We start from the raw sequence: 11,364 nt of genomic DNA, 5'->3' as shown, positions 1-11,364 counted from the left end.
TGAGGATTGTCTAGAGGAAAATATCCAGGACTTGTCTGAGAGGTTTAATTTCACAAAGGCATTGACATTCTCAACCCTTGTTTAGGATCTGGATCCTACTCATGAATCTAGATGTACAGCTCCACACCACAAAAGAACATCATTAGCCCAGCTCAAATCACAGACATACAAAGGACTTTTTGTATGCCTGAAGTAACACACACCTGAAAGCTTTCCTAGACTGGGCCTAGTTCAGAGAGCCTGAAAAGATATAATTCAACACCACTATGTGACAATGCGATGAAATGCCAAGCACCATCTCCTGTCAGACTCAGTAGTGATTGATCTCATTCTGAGTCAAGGCCTCTTGACTTTCAGCATCATGAATTTAAATTGTGGCTCTTAAGTGTCTACTCGAAAACATATAAATGCTTAAATACATATATTCTTTACAGTGTTCCCTTGGACTTATATGTAGGCTACAAAGATACAGTCTTCTATATTTTGCTTTTTCTATGTCTACATATATAGAAGTTTACACATGTTTCTCTTGCTAATTCTCAATTCCAGCTGAACCGAACCCAAGAAGCCACAGGTAATTTTGGATGACTTCCAAGGATTTCTGGCAGGGAATGAGATGACTCTATGGTGCTCTGTTCAGCCTTGAGATTCCTTGGGACCTTCTGCAGAACATGCTTTTGCCATCAGCACCTGTCTGATGTGCATAAGGGTTAGCAAACACATTTTTTGCTGCTGTGCCAATGAACATCCTAGCTTACAAATCAGTATATGCTATTGGAAGAGGCTGTGTCTCACCGTGCCCAACTTAACTGAAAAGTTATAGGCAGGAGCTGGAACTTTACATGTCAAAGTACATTTTTATGTGCAAACAAGGACCATTGGCAGAGGGATTATCAGTCCCAGGCCATGGCTCACTCTCCAGGCAACGGGATGGGTGGCAGCGTGCTGACACAGCCCTACCTGAGCCAGCCCTGAAGACCAGCTGAGCCGTCATTGCTCCACCACGCAGAGGTTTCACAACCCAGACCTTGTTCTGGACATTCAGCCAGAGCTTTCCATTCAAAACCCCACATAATTCACCACACACACATTGCACTAAATCATAATCAACCAACAAGAGTTTCAAGCAATCATAAATCAAATGAGACTGGCCATGGCCTCCCTGGTGGGGAGGATCAGACTCTGCCCTCCCTCCTCGCACCGGAGTGCTCATCAACTCCCAGTGTCCTCACATGTTAAAGGCACTTGGATCTTCCAGCCACAGAGATAATGGGGTGCTACAGCACAAAACCCCTGTCTCAACCACACAAACCTATTTCATAAAATTTTATGCTCCTAAAAGACAGCTCCGCAGCAAAACTGTTGTGCTAAAGACTGGTTTATAGTGGTAATGAGTAACACTTACTGTACCATATACTTTCTCTTCTAAATATTTCTGTAGGTGCTGTTTTGCTCAGAGGCTCCTGGCCTGGGATGCGCTGGAATTTTCTGAATACTTCAACTGTAGGATTCAAGGATGGAGGAATAACTAACTGTGAAACTGCATTATCTGGGGAGATAATCCTTGCCACTCCTCCTTCTCCCAGTGCAGCTTTACACGTTTGCTTTGGAGGGTTAGGATCTTATTCGTAGGAAGGAAGGTTTCTGGTTTCCTGTTCCTCCCTGTGCCACTCGGGTGGGCAAAGCCAAAGCTCCCAGTGGCCAAAGGTGATGGCTGATGGCAACCGCCATGAGGAAGTCTTGTGCTGACCTATGGGCTTTTTTGATGAAATATCGATGTTTATAACACAGGCATCCACTATGGAGTAATCTCTTTTTAATCGATGAGTATGTGTTCAGGGTGTGGATCATTTAACCCCAAAGCAGACCCCTGAAATAACTCAGATGAACCAGGCCCCTAAAGGTATCTACAACTTTCTGCTTGCCATGAGAAAAGCTTGGGGTGAATGGATCAGACACAAACACGTGTTCCAGACATGTCTAAAGGCAGGTGAGATGTTTGTTTCCTCCTGTGCATCTCCCAGACGGTTAGATCTGAGATGCGTCTCCCTGAGTCATCCATCCCAACCCCGCACAGAGCAGCCGTCTTTTGCAACAGATCTGGGTTCTGCGAGAGCTTTTGGCTGCAGGACAGCCACTTGCTCTGTGCTTAGATTTTCTTCTCTGATTGAGACAATTCCAGCACAGAAAGTAGTAGTTGGGCTCTTTGAGGAATGCTTAATTTTATCTCTTCCCCCCCACCCCCGCTTCCCGCCACAGTAAGCTAAAATAGTTAAAACGTTTGGGGTTTGGTTGCACGCATTGTTTACCCATACTTGCTCTTGCTTCTATGTTTAACAGAGGAAATAACTCGATACGATAAAGTATCACTACATGCTGGTAACATCAGATAAGCTAAGCTGGACAAAAATGTTTTCTTTGGCAATTCTCCACTTTCTTTAATTTGACCAGAGGACCTGCTTTATTTCTGGAAATGTGAAAGCCCCAGTTACGCTTCACGGTAACACAAAGAGTTTCACAGTTTTTCTTGTTAAAATCCATGTAGACAAGGAGAACAATCCTGCCATTTCTTTTCCTAGTGTACAATTGGGCTGATAAGCATCAAGCTGCACATATCAAAAACCACAGTGAATGTCATTTTCATTAGTTTTCTGCCTTTCAAGAAAAAATGAGCCTTTGCAATTTGCTTATCAGCCCCTATCGGAAGCTGCACAATACTATAGCGATACATATTTAAAGTCGAGCACAGGGGAGGAAAAAGGGAGCACGCCTGGAGGGAGCCCTTTTGGCGTGGAGGCAGCCTTCCCACAAGCAGCAGGAGGAGCTGAGCATCCCCCTTGCAGCTGGCTGGTGTCAGGGGAGCCCCCCATGCCCCCCCAGGGAGTGGGGCAGGGGCACTGCTCCCCTGGCACAGCAAGGCATGGGGAGACAGGATCAGGGTGCAGGGATTGTCCCATGGGAACGGCTTGTGCTGCAGCTTCTCTGTTGCTCCCGTCGGTGGGTATCTGGCTGTGGGGGTCACCCAGGAGATACCTGGGTATATGGGGAGAGGCAGAAGGAGAGGGCTGCTGGAGGATGGATTCCTCTGCCCCCTGGGTAAGCATGTGCTGGCGCTTGGGATGGTTCCAGGGTCAGGTTCTTATCACTGCCTGCACGGTGCTCTGGATGCGGCCACAGCTGAACATCCTGAGTCAAGAGACCTGAAGCACCGCAGAGGGCAGTGATCCTCACCACGTGCAGTCAACATATACAGGTATGCAGGATGTACGCGCATGGGACCACATGTGAACTCATGTGTGTTATGAGGTTAACAGGCATGCAAGAGTCACACCAGTAGCACTGCCACAGCCTCTTTACCTTATGTTTTGCACCTAACACAAAGCTTTGATCTCATGGTCCCTTTTCTGCTCGAAGGCTAAAGCATGGCACTGTCCGTGGGAGACGTGGAGCAGCAGCAGTGCAGCAGGTACAGCATCTTTCCCCTTCATCTCCCACCAAATGCCTTGAAAAGCTCTGGCTGGCCTTGCTACAATCCCACCACACTGCACGGCGAGGGCAGCTCCTCTGTTGACAGCGTGTAGCTCGTACAGCTCACACGCAGCGAGTCCCCTGCTCTCAGGATACTGTGCACGGGATTTAGCAGGCTTCACCCCCAAAATGTCCATCAGCTGTGCAGTTACTGCACCTACCCTAAGATCTGGTGTCTGCGCAAACAATGGACATGTCAGAGATTTCTAGTTTTGACAGAGTTGCTGATGGTATGGAAAGCTAAGCTACATTTCCAGGCAGCAAATTCACCTGGCATATAGTGAGCCACACTGTGAGGATCTTCCTTGCAGCATATGTACAGACTGAAAGCCTTAAATAGGCTGGATTTATTTGTTGTTTTTTTCCCACCCCTTCCTCCCTCCCTTAATACAAACATTTATGTAATAAAATATTTCTAGAGCACAATGTATAAACAATGCACACGTAATAAAAATAAGAACTGGAAAACTTTAGTAAGAAAACAGCTGAACTCAATTTTCTAGCCAGATAACGACTGAAGGGGTTTTTTTCGGATATTAAGGTGTTTTTCTTGTGATAGGTTTGACTTACTCAGGAGTATTCTGCTTAACACTGGCTCCTTAAAGGGATACTTGAATTTTTTTCTTAGCTATAACCAATGTGTAATTTCTGGGACTTAAAATTTGAATTTCTGGTTAAATAACTTAGAAGCAAACTATAATTATGTGCCTTTTCCTGGTGTAGCTGGTGCCAAACCATAGATGAAAGCAAAGGGATTATAGACAAAGGGCAACCACTGGGTGATCAGCTTTCCTTTGGAGAGGGTCAATACAAGTCATTTATGAGTAAATCTAGCAAAGAATCTGCAGAAGAGCCCAGGATCCAGTGTTCGTCTGGGTCCTATATACAATATATAGGGAATGTATTTCCATTGCACAGTCACTGGATAAAATACTGAAAGAAGGCTAACAGAGGAGATTCCCTATTCCCTGCTGAGTGTCCTGCCCATATGGCGCAGTATCACAGTTCCCTTCTCCATTGTCTCCACTCCTTGGTAGCATTTCGTATAGGAAGTGAGGGTGTGCTCCTCAGGGACAAGAGGTTGGCACCACAGGCTGAAGAAAGCTCCAGTCCGTGTCCCTCGGTGGGGATGGGATTAATCTGCCCCTTGCACCAATCTGTAAAAGAGGTTGCTGCCTCTTTGACCTGCTTTGCCCTGTTCATGCATTTTGAAGGGGTGTTGCTCCTGTGTTTTGTAAGGCACTCTGGTCTGCCCACATCAAAATGCCACAGTGCTGAACTGGGTCTTTTGGACCACTGTTTTTCTGGTTCCAGTCCTTAAGATCCAAGAAGGGCTTTAATTATCGTGGTCTGAGTATAATTCATTCAGAGGTTTTCTCAACCACTTATTCACCTCTTCCTGTGGTAGATCTTGCAGACCCAGCCAGCATCAATGATAGCAAAAATACATTGCTTTTTGAAGAATCAGACCTTAGTTTTTAAATTACTGTTCTGATACAATCTAAGATGGGGAAAAGATTTTCTCTCTCGCAACTTAAAAGGAAATAATAATTATCTCCTTTTATTTTTACGCTATTCTATTCTATGATTTTTCTCTCTTTGCAACAGAAATTTTGAAATAAGTGAAACACTGGAAGGAAAAGATGGTGTTGCAAACCTTGGACATAAAAAAACCCAACCTTAGACTTAAAAAAATAAAGTCAGTTCCAGCTCTTCCTGGGTTTTACGTTTGAACTTCCTCACCTCGAGGCTTCAGCTTTCCAGTCTGTAAACAGGAATAATACCTTCCTGTCCCAGAGAAGTGTTGTAAGAAGCTTAACTGATTTGTATTTGCAAGGTGTTGGGACATGGTAATAACGTATGTGGATATGGAGATACATATACATGTGCATATTTGTATGTATCTATGGGTGGAGGTACAGACTGTTTTTATTTTTGTGTGTGCCTCCTGTTTTTTCTCTTCACAATATCACTATCATCTTAAAACACAAAGCTTTCTTACAGAGAAGAGAGCATTGATACATTTACCTGAAGACCAGCTTGCACATGAATGAAATACTGTGTTTTCTTGACATATTACGGTTGGACTCTTAAAGTTCTTTTCCAACCTAAATGATTCTATGATTCTATACTTCTTGCCCATTTTAATGCCAATGTTTGAAAGTTTTGGTATTTGATAAATGCAGCAGAACACAGGCTCAAAACCAGCTCTCATTAGCAATGTATTGTCACATTGTCATATCTTTCAGAGCAATCTGTAATTGAAAAGGGAAACGATACTTGACCTAGATATCCCTCTCCCTCCCTAATTTTCCTGGTTAAAATAACATCTTGCTGAACTATGATTTTTTAAATTTAAACCAAAAGGGATCTTTTTTTCTTTCTCTTGCCAGCAGCCTCCAAAAGAGTGGGCACAGGCTCCATGAGCAGCTCTTTGTTGGGCTGCCTCCCACACCCAAGCCCACATCAATGCCACCTTTTATTCCCAGGTCTTGTGAGCCATCCTCTGTACCTCACACCTCTTGGTTTGCTGCTTTGGGTTTTTGCAGGCATTCTCCTTTCCTCCAGCTTTGGGAGATGGAAATTTCATGGCAGTCAATCACAGGTGGCTCAACAACATGACATCTGGAAACTCCTTCTCTCAGTGATGGCAGGCTTACAGCAGGATAACCATCTGCTCTGGCCTGACCGCCGCTTCCATTTTTCTTTTTCTCCCACAAAGATGTTAACAGGTTTCATTCACTTCTCATTCCCTCCCAAAATGGACAACTAGAATTTCCCTTCCAGAAAAAAACAAAACCAAAACAGAACACCTTCTGTTTTAGAATTAAACTCAGAACTCTTGCTATTATTATTATTATTATTATTATTATTATTATTACTACTACTACTACTACTACTACTACTACTACTACTATCAAAATATAAATATGCAAATTTCCATTTGGATGGATAAAGCAGCACATCAGATATTCTGTTTTCCATTCAAAAAGTAAATCTAAATTTTGATATTTTAATACGTATCTTTGCATGCGTTTTCCAAAAATGACCTTTTAGTTCCTCGGTTTTGTCTATGTCTTGTCCTGCTTTGGTACAATCCCCTCTGCTATTAACTTTTCCCCATCCTTCACACACACCAGAGGTTACAGCATCCCACTGACAAACCTTGTTGGAACAAGGAGCTAATCAATAAAAGATTACAGAAAGCCCTGTTTTCGTTTTGCAACATGGACCTGCTAGAACTCTGCTGCAAAACTTGTCTCCTTCAAATACAAAATAATAAAGATGTAGTCCTGAGGGCAAAACGTCGTCTTTGCCATATTTAGTAAACATGTTTTCAGCCACTGAATCTATATGTCTATATATACACACAAACGAGAGGCCAGGGGTGTGTGTGCACATAATATGGAAATAGTGACTGGCTTCTGTTTAAGGCTCTTCTCATTGGTGGAATTTTTACTTATGTTACCCCTTTTGTATGCCTTTTAATCAGGGACAGTAAAAGAATGGATGCACTTGACTTTGGCAAGGAGGTCAGTGTTTCCTGCTGCTAGTAGGGAAAAGGTGAGTGATAAAACGAAAGCCTTGCTGCGCTGATCAGCACAAGCGCTTACTGATGACTTACCAGATTTTCCACCTGCTCAAAATAAAATGCATCCACAGGAGAAATGGTCCTTGTGGCAAAAGGTTGAAACGGTTTTCCTTGCTTTGCCAGTAAGGAACTAGGTTATCCCGGTAAACAATTTAGAGGTGTCTTTAAATGGCTCCTATTTTGTTATATTAAACCCGACATATGATAAGCCAGGTTTCTATTCTGATATTATCCCGCTCCTTTCAGTGTAATTTAACAGCTGGAAGTGAGAAGATGGCAGCTCCATGTTACGAGGCAACTCTCCCCAGCCACCAGCAGCTGCCCCAGGGACCAGGGCTTGGGAGCTGCTGTGCAGTGACAGCTCTTCTCTCTTCTCCCAAACCCAGATCAATCCACAGGGGCTGTTTCAGTGTGGGGTTCCCTCTAAGAGCTCAGAGCATTTGCAAGAGCTACATCTCATGAAAACTATGGTTTCGTCTCCCACCCTCCCATTATATTGCGTTATATAGCTGGGAGTTTAGCCACTGACTTCCAATAAGCCAACATTTTTCTATATACCAGCAATTTTTAAGTTAGGTGTTTATTGCTTTGAGTTAATGAGCACAATAAAGCCTACATCATCCTCTTCCACTAAGAAGCCTGTTTCAAAGGCAGTAATGGGTATCAGTACACTCCCTCCTGCCTCTGAGAGGCAGCTCACACTCACATAATCTCCCAGCAAGTCCACTTGCCAACTCAGTGTTTATGCTATCCCTCATGCAGTTTTGTAGGGCATAACACACTGTATGGGATTATATTTGTTCTTACTGTTTTGCTGCAATGCTGTTTTACGCCTCATGCCATCCTTGAATTCATTTATATTTATTTTAGGCTTTATTCAAGCAACTAAAAAAATCCCCTAGAAAACAAGCACATGTGGAATGCATAGGAATAGAAACTATGATGACCTCATACATAGTATATTAATATACAGCTGGCCTAATAAAACACAAATCACATCCACTAGGAATATTTATGAAATACCTTACATCACTCAAAAGTTCATTCATATTCAGAGAGTCTGGTTTGGGACTCAGGCTTGTTGAACTCTTGTCCTCAGTGAAGTCAGAAATGGGCTCCGTATGTTGACACTGCCTTTTCTCTTTACTTTTTCCCCAGCAATAGGACAATTGGTCCTTTGCAAAGGTTATTCCTCTGGTCATTCAGTCCAGCATATGGACATGAGCATGACTAGTGCCTGCAGGAAAAGGAGCCTTTCTCTTCTTCTCCCTCCAGCATAATGTGTCGCTATCAGAAAATGGGGTTTAGCTCCCTTATAGAAAAGAGATACTAGTTAGGGAGTCTTCTATTAATTTTTTTTTTTTTTTTGGTAAATTATGTGTGAAAGATGAATAACCTTTCTTCTACATCCCTCTCCATGCATCCAGCTCCATTTCTTTATCCAAGTCTTTTTTTCTCTCTAACCTACATTTGCTTGTTCTCCTCATCCATTTCTTCCTCCACTAAAATTAAGCATATTTTGAAAGTTGACCCTTTTCTTCTTGAGTCAATATATGCTAATTGCTCAAAAGACTTAAGTAGTATAATGAGACCTTTTCTGTGTTTGTTTTATTACAAAATGTTTCATTTGAACATACTGGATAAGAGGAATTTTGTGACATTAGCATTATTGGAGACCTCTTGATGAAATTTCACATCTTCCCACAAAAACATTGGCCTGATCTAAACGAAGATACATGTTTGTGTAGCTCCAGGAAGGATTTCGGTTTGGAAGAGGGGAGGGGAGAGTAATCTTTCATATTTAGCCAGGAATCTGAAAATAGCCTGAATGAAAGCGTGGATTGTGATTGTTTTTAGTTGCAGTTTCTCACCTTTCTGACAGATCCTTTTTCATCACCAATCTCATTATACATCAATCTGTATCTTTCAATAAGGTTTCACACATGCATCAGTAAGATCTTTCAACGGAGCTGCATGCCCATCCATTGTTACGCTGAGTGCCTTGAAATCTTCTTAGAAGGCTTCCATCCTATTTATTTTTACCCTTCCAGCTTTCTCTTCTCATTAATACAAACACTTCACAATTTTGATTTATTTTGATTCATTTTACAGCCAGACATTAAGGGAAGCTGATGTGTTTCAAACTCGTGTTGTTTTTAAAAAGGGAAGTGTGGGCTGAGCAAAAAGCCCCAGCTCATCTGCGTCAGGTGGCACTTCAGGAGAAGGTCCAGTCTGAGCCACCACATGGGTTTCCCAAGCAGCAGGGCTTGCATTGGTACCATGAAACGTTCCTGTCTTGCACTCTGGGTTCAATTCCTGCTGATGACGAGAAGAAATCTTAAATTTTTAGCCTGGGAACCCAGACTTTTTCTCATTAACTTTGGTCCATCTGGGGAAGCTCCACACACTGCTACAGGAGCGCTTTCATCTTTGGGTGAAGCAGAAATGCAAATCCTCAGCTCTTCTTCAAAACAACACTGTTTCAGCAAGGATTTTGTGCGTGTTTTTTCCATACAATCAAAATTTGTGTGTATGTGAAGACAGTAGGATATTTGGGGTGCTGTTTTTTTGATGTAAATTACCTGTCAGGGATATCCTAGAGCTATTTATAGTCCATCTGCCCACAGTGGTTCCAGTTTGTGAGCTCCCTTGTCTGCCTGCTCACACATGGGTGAAAATCAAGATGTTTTCAACCTCTACAGAATTTTAATGCCAAATAGCAACATAAGGGGATATGATAGAAGCATTTAGCGATGGTATGATGGGCGCTTTATCCTCAAGCAAGAAATCTATTACACCTTAATGTAGTATCCTTAACCAGATAACAGACATGCAAAGGCAGGCGCGTGGTAAAGGAACTGGGCTTCCTCGACAAAGCAGTTAACTCCCCAATCTAATGCTTGGATCCCAGGGATCCAGAAGTCTATTCCAAAATGGAGGAGAGCAAAGCTATTCTTTCCAAAGCTATTCTTTTCAAAGTGAGTAAGAATTAAAAAGCAGAGTCGGTTATGTAAGGACCTCTTCCAGTTTCTCCTTGTGTGCAACCTCTTCTTTCCATGACAAATAAAACAGCCCTCTTGGGCTTCCCGCCTCAGGGGTGCTCAGTGCTAAATGCATCGCAGTGGCTCAGATTGCACAGAAAACAGAGCCTCTGCTCCCCCATCCCTACCTCATCCCTTCTATGACCTGCAGCAGTATTTAACAAACAGGGAGCTGCAAGGTGATGTAGGTTGGAGCAGGAGATTTGTTATTTTTGCTCAGTGCCATTTAGCCTGAGGCATCACCTGTGGAGGACAGTGGCATGTTCCACCCAGGAGTTTGCTCATTGCCCTGCTTGCCGCAGAGGGAGTGCCGCTGCCCAGATGAGCAATTTGGTTTTGCTGGTGCCTAAAGCCATTTTCAGTCACCATTTTGACCTCTAATGAAAGGCAATCCCATTGACCTGGAACCAAGACAGGCGCGGAGGGGACGACGACAGTTCAGAGCTTCCTGTCCTTGAAACCTCCAGTTTATTTCCTGGCATCAGGCTGCAAATTGTAGTTCACACAACTAAGCAGCAAGTTCCAGATCTCAATGTGCTAGGCGTATTTGGCGTGTGCCCAGCCTGTAGTGCATTCAGGTCAAGGATCGTGGAATCAGCTTGCTTACTCTCACAGGGATTTGCTGGTCAAGTATGGTTGCCTTCCACAATCATTTAATTTTTTAAATATTCTGATGTAATCTCACATCCTTTTACTCCTCCCTCCTCATAGAATATAAAAATATATATATATAGGAATGTCATCTTTGGAGCACTTCTGAAGGAAAAAGAACAGGAAACGAATGTGGAATGAGTATGTGAAAGTCATTTGTCCCTAAAATCTGAGATACTTTGGCAGTGTGGGACAACCAGTAGGACATGTCTAATCAGTTGTTCCTTGAGGTCAAACAAATACATTACATGGAAAAGATGGTCCTTCAGAAGTCAACAAGAACCCCCCTCCATAGTGCCCCTGGCTGAGGGGATGATGGATGGAAGCAAGGAAGGGCACACTTGGGAATCCCTTCCTCTTCTCCATAACTCAATATCTTCGACTCTAAAGTTGTGAGGCCTATTTGCTCTTTTTAGGACATTTTAGTTTCATTCAACAGTTTGGTACCTCAAATGTAATTAGCTGCAGGAACCTAAAGGAACCTCGTTCATTTACACCTGCTTCCACTACACTTTTGCAGCTTGGCTACATACTACACACTGGTTTGCACTG

The sequence above is a fragment of the Gavia stellata genome, chromosome 1 (genome assembly GCF_030936135.1).
Source record: "Gavia stellata isolate bGavSte3 chromosome 1, bGavSte3.hap2, whole genome shotgun sequence".
NCBI lineage: Eukaryota > Metazoa > Chordata > Aves > Gaviiformes > Gaviidae > Gavia > Gavia stellata.
Note: the sequence above shows the minus strand (reverse complement) of the source record.